Below are 20,595 nucleotides of genomic sequence, written 5' to 3'. Positions count from 1 at the left end.
TTTGGTCACCCTTCTCTGGACCGCCTCCATCTTGTCTCTGTCTCTTCGGAGATACGGTCTCCAGAACTGAACACAATACTCCAGGTGAGGTCTCACCAAGGACCTGTACAAGGGGATAATCACTTCCCTTTTCTTACTCGATATTCCTCTCTCTATGCAGCCCAGCATTCTTCTGGCTTTAGCTATCGCCTTGTCACATTGTTTCGCCGACTTCAGATCATTAGACACCATCACCCCAAGGTCTCTCTCCTGCTCCGTGCACATCAGCCTTTCTCCCCCCATCGAATACAGTTCATTCGGATTTCCACTCCCCATATGCATGACTTTGCACTTCTTGGCATTGAATGTCAGCTGCCATGTCTTCGACCACTCTTCCATCTTCCTTAAATCCTGTCTCATTCTCTCCACTCCTTCCGGCGTGTCCACTCTGTTGCAGATCTTAGTGTCATCCGCAAAAAGACATACCTTACCTTCTATCCCTTCCGCAATGTCGCTCACAAAGATATTGAAAAGGACCGGTCCCAACACCGATCCCTGCGGTACACCGTTTAAAACCGCTCTCTCTTCAGAGAGAGTTCCATTTACCATCACACATTGTCTTCTGTCCGTCAACCAGTTTGCAATCCAGGCCACCACCTCGGCACTCACTCCTAAGCTTCTCATTTTATTCACCAGTCTCCTGTGCGGGACAGTGTCAAAAGCTTTGCTGAAATCCAAGTAGATGACATTGAGTGCTCTTCCTCGATCCAATTCCTTGGTTACCCAGTCAAAAAAGTCAATCAGATTTGTCTGACAGGATCTTCCAATGGTGAATCCATGCTGCCTCTGGTCCAGCAATTCTCCCGACTGTAGATAGTTCACTATTCTCTCTTTCAACAGTGACTCCATTACTTTTCCCACCACCGAAGTGAGGCTAACCGGTCTGTAGTTACCAGCCTCTTCTCTGTTCCCACTCTTGTGAAGCGGGACCACCACCGCTCTCCTCCAATCATTCGGCACCACTCCCGTTTCTAGGGATCTATTGAATAGGTCACACAGCGGACCTGCCAGCACATCTCTGAGCTCCCTCAGTATTCTGGGATGAACTTCATCAGGCCCCATGGCTTTGTCCACTTTCAGTTTCACCAGCTCTTCCCATACATTTTCTACTGTAAATGGAGTTACATCTACTCCATTCCCCTCCAGTTTCTTGTTAACTAGTGTCGGTCCTTCTCCAGGGTCCTCTTTAGTGAACACAGAACTGAAGTATTCATTTAATATTTCTGCCATTTCTTCGTCTCTCTCCACGCATTGATCCTTTCCACCTTTCAATTTCACTATACCATTTTGAACTTTTCTCTTTTCACTGATATATCTGAAAAATGTTTTGTTACCACTCTTTACCTCTTTGGCAATCCTCTCTTCCGCTTGACTTTTTGCCATCTTGATTAATTTCTTCGTCTCCCTCAGTTCTACCAGATATTCTTCTTTGTGTTCCTCCTTTTGGGATCTTTTATATTTCTTGAATGCTGTTCTTTTAGCCTTTATTTTGTCAGCCACCTCCTTTGAGAACCAGATAGGTTTCATTTTTCTTTTGCTTTTCTTTACTTTTCTAACATATAGATTAGTTGCCTTGGTGATTGCTCCTTTTAGATTGGTCCACTGTTGATCCACATCTCTCTCGTTTTCCCAGCCTTTTAGTTCTTCCTCCAGGTACTTCCCCATTTCATCAAAGTCTGTGTTTTTGAACATCAAAACTTGGGTTTTTGTGCTTCTTTTTTGTGTCCTTTTTGTGATATTAAACCATACCGTTTGATGATCACTGGTGCTGAGGTGGGCACCCACCTGGACGTCTGAGACATTATCTCCATTAGTGAGCACTAAGTCGAGTATAGCTCCTTCTCTCGTGGGTTCCATTACCATTTGTTTGAATAAAGCTACTTGCAGGGCATCTACTATTTCTCTACTATTTTAGATTCTGCAGATGGGATTCTCTAGTCTACATCTGGCATATTAAAGTCTCCAACGATCACCACTTCTCCTTTCTTTGCTATCCTGTGGATGTCTTCAATCAGATCTCTGTCCAGCTCTTCCTTTTGGTTTGGAGGCCTGTAAACCACTCCAATAAAAATGGATGCCCCATCTTTTTTTAAGTCTGCCCATAGTGCTTCTTCTTTGCCCCATCTTCCTTGCAGCTCAGATGCTTCGATATTGTTTCTGACATATAGAGCCACTCCTCCCCCTTTCCTATCCTCTCTGTCCTTCCTTAACAAGTTATAGCCTGGTATTGCCGTATCCCAGTCATGATATTCCGTAAACCATGTTTCCGTGACAGCAACAATGTCCAAGTCCGCCTCCACCATTAGGGCTTGCAGCTCTGGGATTTTATTACCCAAACTACGAGCATTTGTGCTCATAGCTTTCCCACATGCTATGGCCTTAGTAGTTGTTGCTGCAAAAAAGTTTTTGAAAAATCCAAATGCTTGGCCGCCTCCTGCAGGTGACGCGGTGGTGATGGGAGAGACCGTGACGTCTCGCGCAGTGTAACCCCACAGCCTCTGTGTGGTTCCCGGGGAAAAAGGTGCGGTGCTTGCACGCTGCCTAAACCTTGGCCTTCCTGATTGACGTACGGTTTTTTTTTTTTTTTTTTGTCTACAGATAAAACTGTTTTATGAACGTTTGCATCTGTTGAGGGGCTTCTGCAATATAAAACGTCGTTTTGTGGGAAACGAACATTAATGTCTCCCCGATTCCAGGGAGTGGACCGGAGGTGTGCGTATTCCCTTGAAAAACAGCCACCTGTTCTTTATGTTTTGTTTTGTATCCTTGAGATGAATACTTTTGCATTATTGGAGTGTCAGTAATCAGTTTGCGCATGGGTCTTGCAAACCTGTGGGGATTTGCTTCAATAATTAAAGAAGAGAAACTGTGAGGGGGTCATGTTTTGCTTTCATTATTTCCCATCAATGCACCTTTTGGATTATACAAAACTACGTTTGCTGTTTCGTCCCCTGGAAATGCCTCTGAACCATCTGAGTAAAAACGCGCACGTAGAGTGGTGTGCGGTAATCAAAAGCCCATTTCTGGAGATAAAGCACTGTTTTGGCTTTGATTATTGTCCTCTGCGCACGGTGATGCTATTATGTTAATTTACATGTATGTTTTATTGTGAGACTCTCAGAGTTTTAGAGGACGCGACATAAAATGTTACCCTGAAAACAGAACCTGTTTTCCTCTGGAGGCCTAGAGTCCAACGCCTCTGGTACTGATGGCTTTAGTAATATGGGATTATTTTTCTTTTGCTGCTGCTTCTTCCGCGGTTGTAGGCAGAGATGCAAACTCGAGATTTTGTGATTCCTCCCAGAAAGCAGATTTATCCTGAATGCACAGCCCGGGATGGTTCTGTTCACCGTGATTTTCGGGGGACAGCAGGTGGCTTATCCCGTTGCTTCCGCCTTCCTGGATTTGGATTTTACATTTAATTACTTCTCTCTCTCTCTCTCCAAATCTGAGCTCGAGGCGGGCTGTAGTCAGGTAGAGTAGCTTACAGTCTTGAGTTTGTACCTGAGGCAGTGGAGGGGGCGCCCCGGGGCTTCCCAGGTTCTCAGCCCGCCCCGCTCTAATCCTGTTGGCTAATTGAAAGTCCTTTCCCACATTTAAATAGCTGCCCTTGGCTGCCGTTAAACAGCTTCCGTGTATAAGGTGAGTCGGAAGTGATTTGCCATAGCTTTGCCTGCAGGAATGGCCTCCCATTCAGGGTGAAATGATTTCCAGAGGATGGGAAAACTCTTGCAGAGAGTGAGAGAGAGGGAGCAGGAGTTTGTCAAGGGAGGGAAAAGGGGCAGCGATGAGTCAGCAGTGCTTGCATGATTTAATCCCTCAAACTGGCAGCAGTAATAAGTTATCAATATTTATTTATGCTAATCGACCCATGTAAACTTTGTGAGGGTTGTTTTTCTTTGTAGACTTTTTCCGTGTGCTTTTAGCAATGTGTGCCGGGCATGTCTTGTCACTATTTATTTGATTTATATTCTGCTTTTCAGGCACGTCTGAGCCTTTTCATGCCATGCTCTTTCTGGATTTAAGCATCACGGCGGTCAGGAAGGGGTAGAGTTGATCCTACCTTAGGCAGTCACTGCTGTGCTGTAAATCTATTTCCCAGTACTGACGCTGGCTTTTACTCTTGAGTTTTATTCCGTCCTTGACGTGGGTTGTTTTTTTTTTTTTTTTTATCTCTTAGCTTTTTTTTTTTAAAACTTTTTTCTTACTTTCTGCAGCTGGCCCAGAGATAATGTAACCTGACTGATAATTTCTTGGTGTATGTGAGATCAGTGTTTTTTGGGTTCTGCTTTAAATGCCTGCCTGTGTCCAAACTTGGTGCACAGTGACTTGATATCATACTATATTTATTTATTTATTTATTTATTTATTTAATTAAGGGTTTTTTATATACCGAGGCACGTTTGCAAAACATCACCTCGGTTCACAATGTAACATAACTTAGCAACAAGCTTTACAATAATAACATTAACAGGGAGAGGGTTAACAAAGGCAGGGGATGATAATACGAGAATTATATACATATGTACATGTTGGTTTTAACAAGTGAGTTAAACAAGGCAATCAGGATAATTAGCGGGGGAAAGTAATAAAGGGAAGGGGAAGAGGAGGAGTATACCCACAGTGGGTGGGGGGTAGGGAGAGAAAATAGAAAATATATATATTTTTTAAACAAATGTAAAAAACTGACCAGCGCACACAGCCGACTGACACAGGAGATGTACTCGGGCAGCCCCGTGTGTTAGAAGAAGGCAGTTACAGGCGTTTAAATTCACGCCACGTCTATATACCTGAACAGAAACTAAAATTAAACTTTCCTGAATGAAAGAGAAGGGATTAATCTCGGGAAGGCCTTGAAAGTTCTAATCAAGGGGCAACTCAGGTAAAGTTGCAGAGATCTGCTCAGATTTTCTCAACTTCCGGACCCCTGGGGAAGGGGATACCTTGAGTAGGTTGATTTCTCTCTCTTTCTCTCTCTCTCCTTCCCCAAGGCTCCAGGAAGGAAGAGGAAAAGGGGAGGGGGGATGAAAGAAAGGAGTAGGGGGGAGATGACTTATTTTTCTTACATTGGCAACCCTAGGGCTGGCCCTTCGGCAAGAAACAGAGCTTGATGCAGTAAGGGGAGAGAAAAGGAAAGATAGAAGGGATGATCTCTCTCCCTTCCCTCTTGTCTACCATCTCCATCTCTCTTCCACTCTCCTCCCTACCCTGTGCTCTGCCACCACTTTTCACTATTCCACCAGGCCCTTCTCCAGCCTAAAGAGTGCTCTGCTTATTGCTCTGGCAGTAACTGTGGTCTTTGTGCAGTATAATTTATTTATTTTTCCCTGTATAATGAAGCTTCGACACAGCAAACCCCTTTTTTTATAACGTGCCTGGCTTGTAACAGACACAGATCACTTATGTTTTCTTCAACAAACTCTTCCTAAAGAAGTTTGCTGGCTCTTAGCCTGATGTAGAGCAGATGCTTGAAGCTCGTCTGTTAAGGCTAGATTTTTTTTTTTTTTTTATGTTCACATGTAATGTTGTAATGGACCTGAAACTGAGGAGAATACAGTGGAGAGGGGAAGCTGATAATAAAGGACTAGGGGGCACTCCATGAAGTTTGCAAGTAGCACATTTAAAACAGACCGGAGAAGTTGCTTTTTCACTCAATGCACAATTAAGCCTTGGAATTCATTGCCAGAGGATGTGTTTAGGGAAGGTGATGTAGCTGAGTTTAAAAAAGGTTTAGATAAGTTCCTGGAGAAGTCCATAAATTGCTATTAATCAAGTTGATTTAGGGAATAGCCACTGCTTATTATCAGCATGGGATCTATTTAATGTTTGGGTACTTGCCAAGTACTTGTAACCTGGATTATCCACTGTTGGAAACAGAATGCTGGGTTTGATGGACTCTCGGTCTCACCCAGTAAGGCATGTTCTTCAGAGCTTCCTTTATAAACCTTCCATGAGCTGTTCCTTGGCGAGCACGCCAGTTCCGACACATCAGTAACCTCAGTGGTGGAGATGAGTTGATGGGGGGGGGGGGGTCAAAGTATTCTGCAACAATCAAGTCTTGGCAATGGGCATTGAGTTGCTGGGCCAATGAAATAGGTTGGTCGTTTGCCTTCCACAAGCGGCTGAGCCCGTTTGTAAGCTGAAGCCATGTCCTTGGCTGTGCCGCCAAGTTGCAGTCCAGGCAGTATCTGAACTGAAATGAAGTGACCACAGTGAGAAGCCATGAAAACGAGGGTGGTGCAGTGCGCTCTGGAGTCCGGAAATTGCTTGGGAATCCACTTAGCCTTTGCAGAAGTCACAAGCTCCCATGGCCCTCGGTAACTGTGTTACCATTGTTTTAACATTATGGGTGCCGAGGATCTTTACTGGGTCATTTCACTTGCATTTCAGAGCAGGCCTAATTGAAGACTTCCTTGTTGTTTATCACACTTTTGTTTTTGCTTTTGGTCGCTTACTCATCTCTGCAACAAAGAACCCCATTGAAAACGTGGCTTCTCTTCCCAGGACTTCTGGATGTGCTGAATTGGTCCACAGATGTCCTTGCGAGAGACACCGTCCCCTTCCAGACCTGAATCTGATGATCGCAGATAGAAATAAGATGCCTTACAACTTTTGCTATAGTTACTAGCGGTCATTTTTTGTGACCAGGGCAGCAGACTCTTCTCCTGCTTGTTTCTAAGTCTGGTTCCCCCCCAAAAAAAGATCAAGCCAAATAAGATAAGGGAAGTGTTGAGTACTTAGAGGTGAAAGGAGATGGGGGGAAGAGAATAGGATTTGTAGTGTGTTTTTTATATGTTTTATCTGAGTTATAGTTTTTTATAGAGGTTTGATAGTCTCTGTCTAGCGTGAGAGCTGTGTCATAAGGTAAATTCTTCCAGGTTGTAAGAAAATGGTTTTAAGAGAATTGGATCTGTCCTAGCAAGCTAAAGGCACTAGGAGTTTGTCTGAACAAGTTTTCTTGCAAGCTTTTTTTTTTTTCTTTTGTCCTTACCTAGTTTATGTTGTAGCAAATCTGCATTTACGTTTTGCTAATCTTGCACTGCGTTAGTCGGCAGGTTACATCATTTACGGGAGTCCACGCTCTTCTGTAAAGCAGCAGAAAACGGAAAAACGAGAGGAAAGGGCGGGATCAGCTTGTGACTGCACGCTCTCAAAAGCAGCGGCAAGGGGAGAGGTGACAGGGACGCAAAACAAAGGGCAAAGGAAGGAAGCAGAGTCTTGGCCACTCTGCATGCCATAGGGGTAGTTGGGTTGGTACCAGCAGGCTACAGCTCCACAGAAACCAGCTGGGTGGGTAGGTGGCTGCTTATTGTCCTGTGATATCGAGGACCTAGGAGGCTGGATGTTCGTGCAACAGTCTTGCTAGTTTTGGTAACTATTTCGTTTATTTCAAGCATGGTGGTGTTGGGTGGGGGGATGGAGGGGGGTTGCGTGGTGTTGCATTACATATGGGATCTTGTACGGTCATCTCTCCAGAGTAGTAGAGAGCCAGCGAGGAATCAAACAAAAACTAATTCAGTTAAGGAACTGTTATCCTGCAAGCAGTCAATAGGGTTTGCCAACTGGCGCCATTTTTTTTCCAAGACGGGATTGATCCAGGCTTAGTTTTGCTCAGTTGCAAACATGTACTTGTGGTATTTAATTCTGTAAGGAAAAGCAGGAGTGCAAGTCCTTGTGTGCGGCCAGAAAAACTGGGACTTGCATCAGTTTGTCCTGAAAATATGGCACCAGTTGGCAACCCTAGCACCAGTCCAGTTTCTGTGACTGGCAGATGGTGCATATCCTTCCAGCGTGGACAGCAATAACTGGGCAGACCAGATTGGGCCAACTGATTTGTTTTCTGCCGTCACCTACTAGGTAATGTAAAATGAAGTTAGCATGTGGCACATTTAAAATTAATCGGAGAAAGTTCTTCTTCACTCAATGCACAATTAAACTCTGGAATTTGTTGCCAGAGGATGTGGTTAGTGCAGTTAGTATAGCTGTGTTTAAAAAAGGATTGGATAAGTTCTTGGAGGAGAAGTCCATTACCTGCTATTAATTAATTTGACTTAGAAAATAGCCACTGCTATTACTAGCAACGGTAACATGGAATAGACTTAGTTTTTGGGTACTTGCCAGGTTCTTATGACCTGCCTTGGCCACTGTTGGAAACAGGATACTGGGTTTGATGGAGCCTTGGTGCTCTATACTTTTACGTTTCTCAGCTAAAAAAAAAAAAAGGTATGTGAAAGTAGACCTGTCAGCCCGTATGCTGTCAGAGGTGTTTGCCCTAGGCTTTCGTGCATGCTGAACTGGATACCTGTGTAAAATAAATTCAAGCTCTCGGCACTTTAATTATACTGCATGTTATATGGGTTTTGTGGAAAATACTTATCTTAAAAACTTCACCAAAAAAGATAATTTTAATTAAAAGAAAAAAAAATAGTGGTGATCTTTCATTTCATCATGGTCTATTTCTCCAGCCTGGATGCAAAGAATTGATTAGTGCAGTTTTTGTTCTTGTTGGGTTTTTTTTGTGTGGTTTTTTTTTTTTAAGTAAAACTTAGGGATTCCATTTATTGATTCTTCATGTGGGATGGGGGCCAATGTGCTTTTTTGTTTAGAGCTTTACGTTTGGGATATAAAGTGATTGACCTTGCTGTTTTTGACGTGGCTAAAATTTTGCCGCGAGTAGGGGAGTTGGTGCATTGAGAGTAGCAAAGTGCCTGGGGCTGCTTATTTTGAAAATCTTCCCAATTTAGGGTTATTGGTGTTTGAATGATTTCAGTATGTTTTCTCTCAAGGTGAAGGAATTCAGTTTTGTCAATGTTGATAACCAGTTCCATTTGGTTTAGTAGTTGTTTAATTATGTCTAGGTACATGTTAGCTAGACTTAATGTTTTCTCAATTGTGTCGTCTATTGGTAGAATTAATTGAATGTCGTCTGCGTAAATGTAATGTATTATCCCTAGGCCTGCCAGCAGATGACATAAGGGTAGCATATATATGTTAAAGAGGGTAGCATACAGCACTGAACCCTGAGGTACTCCTGTTTCAAGTTTAAATTTTTCTGATAATGTGTTTTTTATCTGGACTTGAAAGAACCTGTTGTTTAGGTAGGATCTGAACCAGTTTATTGTTTTGTCACATACTCCAATTTCTTCAAGTCTTTTTAGTAGTATTTTGTGGTTTACTGTATCAAAGGCTGCAGATAAGTCGAGCATTATAAGGATGTAATGTTTACTGTTATCAAAACCTCTTAGTATGTTGTCTGTTAGTGAGAGAAGTAATGTCTCAGTACTGTAGTGTTTTCGGAAGCCGTGTTGTGAAGGGTACAGTATGTTATTATTGTCTAGGTCAGGGGTCGGGAACCTTTATGGCTGAGAGAGCCATGAACGCCACATATTTTAAAATGTAATTCCATGAGAGCCATACAAGACCTACCAAATTAATTTACTAAACCCCCTACTCTCCTGACGCCCCCCCAAGACCTGCCAAATTAATTTACTACAACCCCCCACCCTCCTGACCTCCCCCCAACCAAGACCTGCTAAACGTCCCTGGTGGTCCAGGGCTCGCAGACAAATCTTTAATAAAAGAGTAAAAATCTAACAAAAACCCACACCCCCCCAAGACCTCCAAAATTAATTTACTACAATCCCCCACCCTCCTGACCCACCCCAAGACCTGCCAAAAGTCCCTGGAGGTCCAGTGAGGGTCCAGGAGCGGTCTGGGAGCGATCTCCTGGACTTGGGCTGTCGGCTGCCAGTAGTCAAAATGGTGTCGACGGCCCTTTGCCCTCACTTTGTCACAGGGGCTACCGCTGCCATTGGTCGACCCCAGTCCAGGAGATCGCTCCCGGACCACTCCTGAACCCCCGCTGGACCACCAGGGACTTTTGGCAGGTCTTGGGGGGGTGGGTTGTAGTAAATTAATTTTGGAGGTCTTGGGGGGCATCAGGAGGGTGAGGGGTTTTGTTAAGATTTTTACTTTTTTATTAAAGATTTGTCTGTGAGCCAGATGCAGCCATCAAAAGAGCCACATCTGGCTCGCGAGCCATAGGTTCCCTACCCCTGGTCTAGGTGTTCAGCTAGCTGTTTCTCTACTGTTTTCTCTATTAATTTAGCTAGTAATGGGAGGTTTGAGACTGGGCGGTAGTTAATGAAGGCTAGTGGGTCACTGTTTTTCATTTTGATGATTGGTTTAATGATTGCCCCTTTTAGTGTATCCTTCAGTTAGGGATAGGTTTATGATATTAGTTAGTGTTGGGGTTACTACATTGGTAATCTTTTTTATCTCAGTTGTTGGTATTGTATCGATTTTGTGTGGAACAGGGTTTATATTTTTTATCATTGATTCAACTTCTTGTTCAGATATTTTTATAAATGAGGACCATATGTTTCTTAGGTTTAATATTTTGTCACTAAAAAAGTTAGCTAATTCATTGCATTTTGATTCAGGAAGACTTTGAGGTGATTCTTGTTTGTCATTTGTGAGATTCGTTACTATGGAGAATAAGGTTCTTGTGTTATTGGCAAACTTTTCTATTTTATTGGAACAGTATACTTTTTTAGTATTAAGGATCAGTTGTTTGTAGAAAGCTAGATGTTTCCTGAATTTGGTTAGGTTTTCAGTTGTTTTGTGTTTTCTCCAGTTTTTTTCCAAATTTTCTGAGCTTTCTTTTTGCATCTTTTATTTTTGCATTATGCCAGTGGTTATTTTGTTTTGTTTCTTTGATAGTTATTGTTTTGATGGGGTTTATTTATCAGCTATTTTTTTGGTTGAGTCTAACCAGAGTTCCGTAGCTGAGTTACAATCATTAAGTGTTATAATGCAAAATACGCAGCTGGGTTCAGTGAAATAAAAATAATGCAGATTAGACTGGGGTTTTCTGAGCTGAAAGTCTTGGTGCATGAGCTGGTTGGAGGGGATGGTCCCAGGGCTAAAGCTGATGAATAGAAGATGCAAGGGTGAGTGGCGCTGGACTGGAAGGGGGAGGCGGAGAGGTTGAGATGCAGTGTGGGTGGATGAAAAGAGCAAATGGTCCCTGTGGGGAAACTTTTTGGTATGGGGAGGATGTGGAAGGCTATGGGACCCTCTTCCTGAATGAAGGGAAGGAGCTTTAGATAGGACTTGGACATACCAGCGGGATGGCAGTTTCTGAGCAGGGGACGGGAGGTATGCTGGTGGAGCAGGGTGGAGGAACATGAGCATGGGCTTTGCTTAGTTTTCAGCATGTAAAGATTTAAATGAGAGGATGAAGGTCGACAGTGATAATGACGGAATGTAAAGTGTCCAGATTAGATGAATGAAAAGTGATGATTAGAAATTAAAAAAAAAAAAAAAAATTCATTTTATCCACTAGGTGGCAATGCAAACTCTGGCATTTCGTTTCTCTTCAGCACATAAGTACCTTCCAGTTGTGCATTTTGCAACTACTAAGTTCTCGAAACAGCAGCCTGATTCACCTGAAGGTGCTAGTTTTGACTTAGAGAAACCTTCCCTAACACGTGGACTAAACCAGTGTGGTTGCCGTGTTAGTCCACATGGGCTATGTTGAAATAAAAGTCTGTTAAGCTGTCGGCGAGACCTTTTTATTGAAGTAACTTGGTACAGCTGTGGCTAGCCTTCATCATGCCAGTGCAGCGGGCAGACTTTTAACACCGTACAGCTGACCATTCGATGCCCGTCTCTCTCGCTGTCCCAGGTGGTAGCTGTGTGAGAGGATTAAAGGGAGCTGTTTTCCAGCCATCTGCTTTTGGCACAAAGTCCACGGCTGCTTTTTATGTGCGGACTTTGCGCCAATTTGTATCTCATGGCATTAGGGTTTATTGTTTTACTCTGTGATGGCACGAGCCAGGCGGAGGGGTCCAGGGTTCCTGACCAGGTCGGCCAGGTCTGAGAATGCTGGGGGGGGGGGGGGGGGGGGGGGGTAGTGTTCCCCCAAAGGCTGTGAAAGGGGGGGGGGGAGGGAACGGACGGACCGACCGACCTCATAGTCATTTCACGATACTGACACTGGCTGGATTTGGGTCCCGTCATCGGGAGGTTTAGGAAGCAGCGTGGCACCTAACTGAAGACTGTAGCTGATGAAAGTAAATTGGGAAGGGATATAAAATAGGTTGTCTTTGGTTTTTATTTCATTTTTCCGGAGAATGTATCAATCTTTTAAGACTAATCGGAGAAAATTCTTTTTCACTCAACGCACAATAAAGCTCTGGAATTTGTTGCCAGAGGATGTGGTTAGTGCAGTTATTGTAGCTGGGTTCAAAAAAGGTTTGGATAAGTTCTTGGAGGAGAAGTCCATTACCTGCTATTAATCAAGTTTACTTAGGGAATAGCCACTGCTATTAATTGCATCAGTAACATGGGATCTTCTTAGTGTTTGGGTAATTGCCAGATTCTTCTGGCCTGGTTTGGCCTCTGTTGGAAGCAGGATGCTGGGCTTGATGGACCCTTGGTCTGACCCAGCATGGCAATTTCTTATGTTCTTATGTTTGTTACAACAACGACATACATTTTATTTACCTGTGAAAAGGGAGTCATTTTCTCCCATTGATTCCTTCTATCTTTGTTCTTGTTGTAATAAACACTATTAAATTCACAGGTTTCTAAAAGTAGGGTGAAAAATCCCCTGGTGGCTGCTTATTGAAGGCTCGTTGGCTGAGCTTGGAAGTGCCAAAGGAGCAGGAAGTCGCTGGATAACTTCTCTCCTCACCCCCACCAAAGAAAAGTAATTATGGAAGACATATTTTTTTCTGAACTGACTTCTTAACCAAGGTTTAAAGATTATTTATTTGATTTATATTCTGCTTTTTCAGGCACTTCCAAGATGCAAGCTTTTGGGACGGCTCTGATGCCTTGGATTTGCTCATTCTTGTTTTATATATTTTATAATAGGGATTTAAAACCATATGAGATGGCAGCTGGCCAGAGATATATTTTGAGGTGGGTGGAGAGAAAGCATCGGCATTCCTGTCAGTATATGGCACTGGATCTTGCTCTTCTCTTCTTTAAGCCCTGTGTGCTTAATTTTACAATCTGTTTGCAAAATAACTTTTGTCGTTCCTGTAGATTCTGAGGGGATGCACACTTTTGCCTCTCTGGCTGTTACGTTTGTCCATCATCTTTGGTCACGTACTTGAAGGTAACACGCTGGTATCCAAGTTTTGGATTTTTTTTTTTTTTTTATAATTCATTTTTGTGACTTTTTTTTTTTAGCCAAAGTGCAATATTTCATTTATTTATTTTAATAAAGGATGCATATGCCCAATTAAACGATAAAGGGGAGGATTTTGGCAGGATTAGGTTATCCAACGAGAGTTGGTACTTCCAAAGCTGCTGAGAATAGCAGAGATCCTCTGACCCTAAGAGAGAGGATTACATAGTAACGCAGCAATTGTCAACGTTTTTTAGGACATCTGGGCTCACCCAGTGTATCCACTTGTCCTCTGGCTACAGCAGTATCCTCGCAGACCCTACTTGCTCTTTGTTTAGTTCAATAGCACCCCTTATCCTGGCTGCCTTGTGTCCACCCCTCTGTATCTCTCCCAAGCATGCTAGATGTCTGACACTGTTTCTGTGACTCCCGCCTCTGCTGGAAGGCAATTCTAGGCATCAGCTGCACTCGGAACAGACCTCCCTTCCTCCTCCAGATCAAGATGCCTTGTTCTTGTTTCTTTCTGTGAAAGAGAATAACCAGGAAGAAGAATGATTGCACTTTGCTCGATGTTTTTACATATTTTTTAAACACATTTATTTCATGTATAAAAAGAGAATTGTCATGTTGGAAAATGTCACACAGAATTTTCTCTTTACTGTCAGTTCATGGGATTTTGGGGTGGGGTCTTTTAATGTGGATTTTCTTACAGGGTCATCAGGAAAGTTCTATCATGTCTCCTAATGCATCTTCCAATTTAGAAGCATTCCAGATTACTGCTGAGAACTTTCAGTACTTTGACCAGATTAAATGACGTTAAGTGTTGGATCTCTGATGGTGTGACAGATGATGCTGGCTGATCTTTCACTGCTGGGATGGTTTTTCCAATTAAACCCAATCCAAGTGAAGTGAGTGCGATGTTCTCAGTTGAGTTCTCGGAGGCGGCAGACAGCCATGTAAAATCTGACACATCTTGGCATGGTTCGAGCCCATGGAGGAGATGCCAAGAATGGAGGAGGTTAGAGACTAAGTTATCTTCATTTCTGTTACATCCTTGCCGCCCCCCCCCCAAAATAGTCTTAAATTCATAAATTGTGTCTAGATGATGGGGGTGAGAGGGCAGCAAAATTACTACTCATAGAGGTATAAAACTGCAAGTAAAGACCCTGACCCAGATTCTTCTCTTCAACAAGTGAATTTGTTTTTAGACTATAGAACCTTCCCTCTTGTATAATGGGTGTATGGATATTTCTTTAAGTATTTTACTTATTTAGAATCTTTGAAGTCATCATAAGCAAGACTTGGAACTTGCTTTTTTGGGCTCAAGTTGCCAGTGGTGTTCGATCTTGCTTTGGTCAACTCTGGATGATTCGCAATTTGTGTCCTTATCTTTCAGAAGATAATTCAGACAATGCCGTTTAGTTGCCAAATAATCAAGAAGGCTGCTCGCTCCCTAAAAATGTTGCTAACGGAAATTTTGTAATGGGTTTGACGGTTGCTTGCTTAGGCAGGAGGAGATCACTGGAGAGTTGTTACTTATAATTGCGCTCTTTCTTTGCCTTTGTTTTGACGTTCTTTGAAGATTTTAATTTCTTCCACATCCTGTGATGATTTCAATGCGGTGAGCTTGCTCCATTATGAGATCTGTTGGTCGGGGTCTGTAGTTTTAAAAGAATTTTTCAGGCGTTTCCTCAGGCGCTCACAAAAGGGGCAGGCTCCTTTTGTTGTGCTCCTTACTGCTTGCGTCAGCTGGCGCAAGTGCTGCCGGCGTTGCTGTCGCCCCTACGAGGACGTCGGAGGTTGGTGGTGGACGGGCAGGGGGAGAGCTTGACTTTATGGCACTGACCTCCGCTGTCATCTCAGGGTGGGGGGAGGGTGCATCTCCTGCACCCCTTTTTCTGGGTCCCTCAGTGCCGGCAGATCCGGCCCGAGTGGCCGCTCTCTCCTCCACTGGCGTTGCTGCCTCTCCCACGAGGATGCCCTTATCATAAGGTTTGGGGATAACCAGCACGGAGTGGCAGTTACTACCAAAAGAAATTTGCTGGAGAGACTGGATGGACCATTTGGTTTTTTTTTTCTATGTAATTCGTTTATTCAGGACTAAAAACCTCATTATGGCACCCAGATTACAATTTATTCAGAATAAATATTATAATCTGAGATTATATAATCATCTCTCTCCAGCTGTGATTTCTCTTCATTTGGTTACCTCTCCATTTGTGTTAGAATTCAGTTTTAAATTTCTCTCCTTTATGTTTAAATCATGCCATAATTCTTGCCCTCGGTATTTAAAAGAATGCGTTGCTCATTGTTATCCTAAAATGCTTTTCTCAAGAGATTGTTTTGGACTCTCTACTGTTAAGATGTTCAACTGACAAATATGAGACACAGCTTTTTTTATGTTTAGGTCCCTTTCTCTGGTATTCATTGCTGAAAGAAATACATTCCATAGAACATTTGTGAAATCTTGTAAGGCTTGGCAGTTTACTTGGGCACTCAGTTGATTGAATTAAGTAAGAGTGTGGAAGACTATCTTTTTAATATTTTATATGTGGTGGTGTGTTTTGGGATTTTTTTTTTTTGCTTTAAATTTGTTTGCTTGATTTTTTTTTTCTTTAATTTAGTTGAATGTTTTTTTTATTGTATTTTTTTTCCTTAATGTGCTTGCCCAGAATTTTTGTTGGGGGAACAATTTTATAAATGTGATTAACAAAAAAAAATGTCTGTTGTTGCTGGCAATTTAGCTGCTGTTGTCTCCTCCCTCATACATTGGATATTGTTTATTGAGGACACGAAGAAGGACCCTGGGATTTGCTTCCCGAGAGTTTTCTTTCCTTTGCGACTGTATATTTTGAAAAACTGAGCTATATATATATCAATGTTTTATTATGAAGTATTTTTCTCTGTTCTAAAAAATGATATAGAAATTAAGAGTTAACTTCTGTGTGATAACCTTTTTGTTGGGCTAAATACATTTGTGACTAGCTTTGGGAAGTTATACACCCTTCACTACACCAGGGGGAGCATAACTCTTGAAAGCTCATTATAAACCTAAGAGGTTTTGGTGATGGTCAAGATTTCCTGCTGGTTCTTTTAGATATTTCAGCAGCTTTTGACACATTTTACCACAAAATTTTGGTAAATTGTCTCAGAACCTTGGGAATTGGTGGTTGTCCTATGGAATGATTTAAATCGTATTTGAGCAATAGATCTCAACAAATTTAGATTGGGAGTAAATATTCAGCTTGGATTTGTTTGTACCGGGGTTCCCTAGGGTTCAGCGCTCTCAGCTGTGTTCAATATCTATTTACTTCTTCTTTGCAAGTTGTTGGCAGGGTTAGGTCTATTCTTTTTTTATATGTGCCGATGACATACAGTTCCTTGTTCCTGTATGTGACACGTTGACTGCTACTTTTGAGTTCCTGAAGATCTATCTGATAGCTATTCAGAGTTGGTTGTCATTCAAAAGGTCCGCGTTAAATTTGTCTGTCAGAAATTATTATTTTTTTATCACACACTAAAAGTGCATCTGAAAACATAGAAATTTCACTAAACAATCATGTAATGAAGATTTCAGCTACGATGAGAGATTTAGGGGTATTTTTAGACAGTAGGTTAAGTATGTCTACTCATATTAAAATCGTTATTTGTTCCAGTTATTATAAGATTCAGTTTTAAAACGTCTGAAACCCCTTTTGGATATCACTGATTTTAGATTTGCTCTTCAGACATTGTTCCCATGTTTTGACTATTGTAACTCTCTCTCCTATTGGGACTCCCAGATTCGTCATTGCTTCAGTTCTATTCGTTACAGAACTCTGCTGCCCTATTGAATATAAGGTGCTGATGTTGATCCAAAAACTGTTGAACCAGGTTGGTGCTCCCTGGCTTGGCGCGGTGTTAAGAATATATATTTTCCCACGAGAAATTTAATATCAAAAGATAAAGGACTCCTTGAGATTCCATCAATTAAACAGACACACCTTGGTGAGATTAAAGATCAAACATTTTCCATAGGCGGTCTAATATTATGGAAAACATGCCCAATAGATGAAGAACTAAAATCACCACTATCGCTTTAAAAAAAACCCCAAAACCTTTTAAAAACTTGGTTATTTAACAGGTATTTTGGAAACACAACAGATGAAAATTTACAGGTTAGGACGTAAAATAAACTATCATCTTCTAGACAGCATGGCTATTACAGATTTGTTAGTTTGACATTTTGTGTTTTAAAATTTGTATGTATGTACCATGGACTGTAGACCATATTGACCCTCTGCGATAATACAGTATAGCAATGTTGTTAGTTAAATAAAATAAATAAAAGTATTATCTGATAAAAAGGTGTCCCTCCAGCTTGTTGGTTGACCCTTGTTTTCATGTAGCTAAGTGGACCAGGCCAGTGACCATACTATATTGAAAGAAATGAAAAACTGTTATATCCACAAATGTTTGTAATATTTCGTTGTGGGAATGTATTCATAGCTGAGTCTATAATAGAAAAAGTTCTAGTGTTGTGTTTTTTTTACATCAGTCAATGAGTTATTTGACAAATTGATATTTCATCCCAAAATAGTTTACTACGCAAGCTGCTGATGTTGGCTTAGCAGGTAGATTCATAGCAAAGCTAATACAACCCCTATGGCCTTAGTTATCCCTGATGTGTGTGTGTGTGTCTTGGTGTTTTTTTTTATTTGTTTTGGTCCAACCCTTTCCTCTTCCTATTCTTTTGGGCTTCTAGATGTCTACTAGGCAGTGGCACTAAGAGCTTTCATTCACAACCACTCGGTACTTTTATCCCAGTTACACCCACTTTTCCTATATAGTTTAGCCACTGTAGTGACGGCCAGGGGCCATGGACCATGGCACCTTCTGGAACCTGGTATGTATTTCCTTCTCCAGATCCTCTCTCCCACTCCCAATAAGCAACCATTGCAGTCGTGCTGTGGCCGAGACAGCCCTATGCCCCAATCTAGAGGGCTTGCAAATATTGCCTTTGTAGTGGCCCTGGCTGGGCCAAGGCACAGAAGCCAGGGGCTGGGAATGGAACCCGGTTCTCCCACTTGGCAGGACATCACACTACACAGTGAGCCACCGGGCAAGTCCATCTACAGCTGTCTGCTTTCCAGATGTTGCGTGTAGTCAAACTTTGCCTAGATGTAACCTCATGATGCTCCACAGCTTTCTCAGATTATTTTTTTGAATTTCTCAACATGGTGTTTTAATAATAGTACAATCTCTGAGCAATTAAAACCATATGCTGTAAATTCCCAGGCCTGTAAGAGGCTTGTGATCTGTTTGGATTTATGTGGCTGTTTGTTTATTTTTATTATATACCGTCATTCCATGTGAGAATCACTAGTTCATAACGGTTTGCAGGTAAAACATTCATAAATGAGTGTTACAGTGTTGATAGATATTCATATAAATGAAAGGAATACAATAGGGGACTTCTAACATAGAAACCGAGCTAGATTAAATGTTTCATGGGAGGATGAGATTGTTCAAGAATTGTTAACTGAGTCATAGGGAATTGGGTGTTTCAGTCAGGTAGAAGGCATTTTTAAATAGCCAAGTGTTTTAAGTTGCTTTTGAATTTCTTTTTATCTGTTAACGTTCAAAGTCCTTCTGGCTTGGAATTCCATAGTTTTGGGCTGGCAATTGAGATCACTCTCTCTAGATAGCGTTGGATGAGAGCCTCTTAAGTTTGGAATTTCTAGGAGGCCTTTGTTCTGAGGTCTGAAAGTTCGTGGGGGGATGTGAGGTTTAAATGTTATTCCTAGCAGATCATTGTTGTTCGGGTTAATGTTGTATATTGTAGTTAGAACTTTATAATGCATTCTTGACTGTATAGGAAGCCATCAGAATTGGGGTGATGTGGTCAAATTTTCTTGCTCCAGATAGTAGTCTAGCAGCGGCATTTTGCAGTAGTTGCAGGGGTTTTACGTGACTAGTTGGAAGACCTAGAAGTAGGGAATTACAGTAATTGATGTTTGAGAAAATGAAAGGTTGTAAAACTGTTCTGAAATCTGTTGTTCTTAGTAGAGGTTTCAGTCGACTCAAAATCCGCAGCTTGTGGAAACCAGATCTAATCAATTTGCTTATGTGGGCTTTCGTTGTAAGATTTTCAATGATTTGGACCTCTAGATCTCTCACTTGGGTTCCAGGGGTCAGGGCTGGAGGAACCACTAGGCGAGCTAGGCCTGTGCCTAGGGCGCTGAGATATAGGTATAGGTTAGGATAAAGTGTCTTATCTTCAAGATGATTTTCCAGTTGGGTAAGGACTGCTTTTTCAAGTATTTTTGCCATGAAAGTTAAGTTTGAGATCGGACTGTAGTTATTCCAGTCATCAGGTCTTCCAGATTTATTTTTTTAAATTTGGTTTTTATAACTGCCTGTTTTTAGGCCTTAGGGCATATACATTTCCTTAAGGGTGAGGTTGACTAACATTGTGATTGTAGAGTTTATTGTCGGGTTTACTTGTTTTAGTAGGGTGGCTGGTATTGGGTCAAGGGGATGTGTAGCAGGTTTTAGTTTAGCTATAATTTTGCTTATCTCCAGTTTTGATACTCTTGTCAAATGATGACCATTTATCTTGTGCAGATAGATCTTCGGTTGCTGTTGGAGGGTAGGAATATGATTTGTTGTTTCAGCATCTTGATTTTTTCTGTTAGTGCTGTTGCATAATCATTACATTAAGTTTTTGTAAAATTGATGGTTGTTGTATGATGTGAAGAAGGGTCTTTAATTAGACTCTTAACTGTCTCAAACAAAAGTTTTGAGTCGAAAATTATTCTATTCATCTGTTTTGCGTAATGTTCTGTTGTGTGCCATGTTGGATCTGGGTTAACAACTCACGTGTTTTGTAATGAAATACTGAACTTGTTCGTACTTCTCATAGGGGATTTACGGTGCAGTCACCACTTATGGCTTCCTGGTTTGTTTGTCATCCAAGAATTTATTTTGTTCAGGTATTTATGGCTTAACCTTTGCTGTCCTCCAGGCATTCCCCAGAAGCATGTTAAAGTTACTATCTTTTCTTCTTCTTGCTCCTAGTTGTACAACTCCTTGTTTTATTGTAACTGCATCTATACTATGTTTAGTACATATTATCTCGTTCTCTGTTACGGTTATCACCCCATTGTTTATTGTAAACCGGCTTGATGTGACATTTTCACGAATGCCGGTATAGAAAAAATATAAATAAATAAATAAATAAAGCAGTGTTAAATGTAGAATAAAGGTACTTGTAAACATTTACATTTTTTTTAATTCCATGTATCAGTATTGATAAGAAAATGCTGTATTACAGTTACTTGGGTTTCATTCTACAAAGGGCACTCTTATCAGGAGGAAAAATATGTCCGTTTTCTTCTCATCTGCAGGCCCACAACTTCCTCTCATACCTTGGC

The 20,595-nt window shown here is 41.6% G+C and overlaps 1 protein-coding gene across 4 annotated transcripts in view; it reads left to right on the top strand.

The window, feature by feature from the left end:
• The window catches only part of LOC115079746 (rap guanine nucleotide exchange factor 6-like), a 401,516-nt gene that overhangs the window by 212,734 nt on the left and 168,187 nt on the right, over positions 1–20,595 (top strand). The window lies entirely within an intron of this gene.

This window comes from Rhinatrema bivittatum, chromosome 18, assembly GCF_901001135.1.
Source record: "Rhinatrema bivittatum chromosome 18, aRhiBiv1.1, whole genome shotgun sequence".
Classification (NCBI taxonomy): Eukaryota; Metazoa; Chordata; class Amphibia; order Gymnophiona; family Rhinatrematidae; genus Rhinatrema; species Rhinatrema bivittatum.
This window is presented reverse-complemented; position numbering and strand designations above follow the sequence as displayed.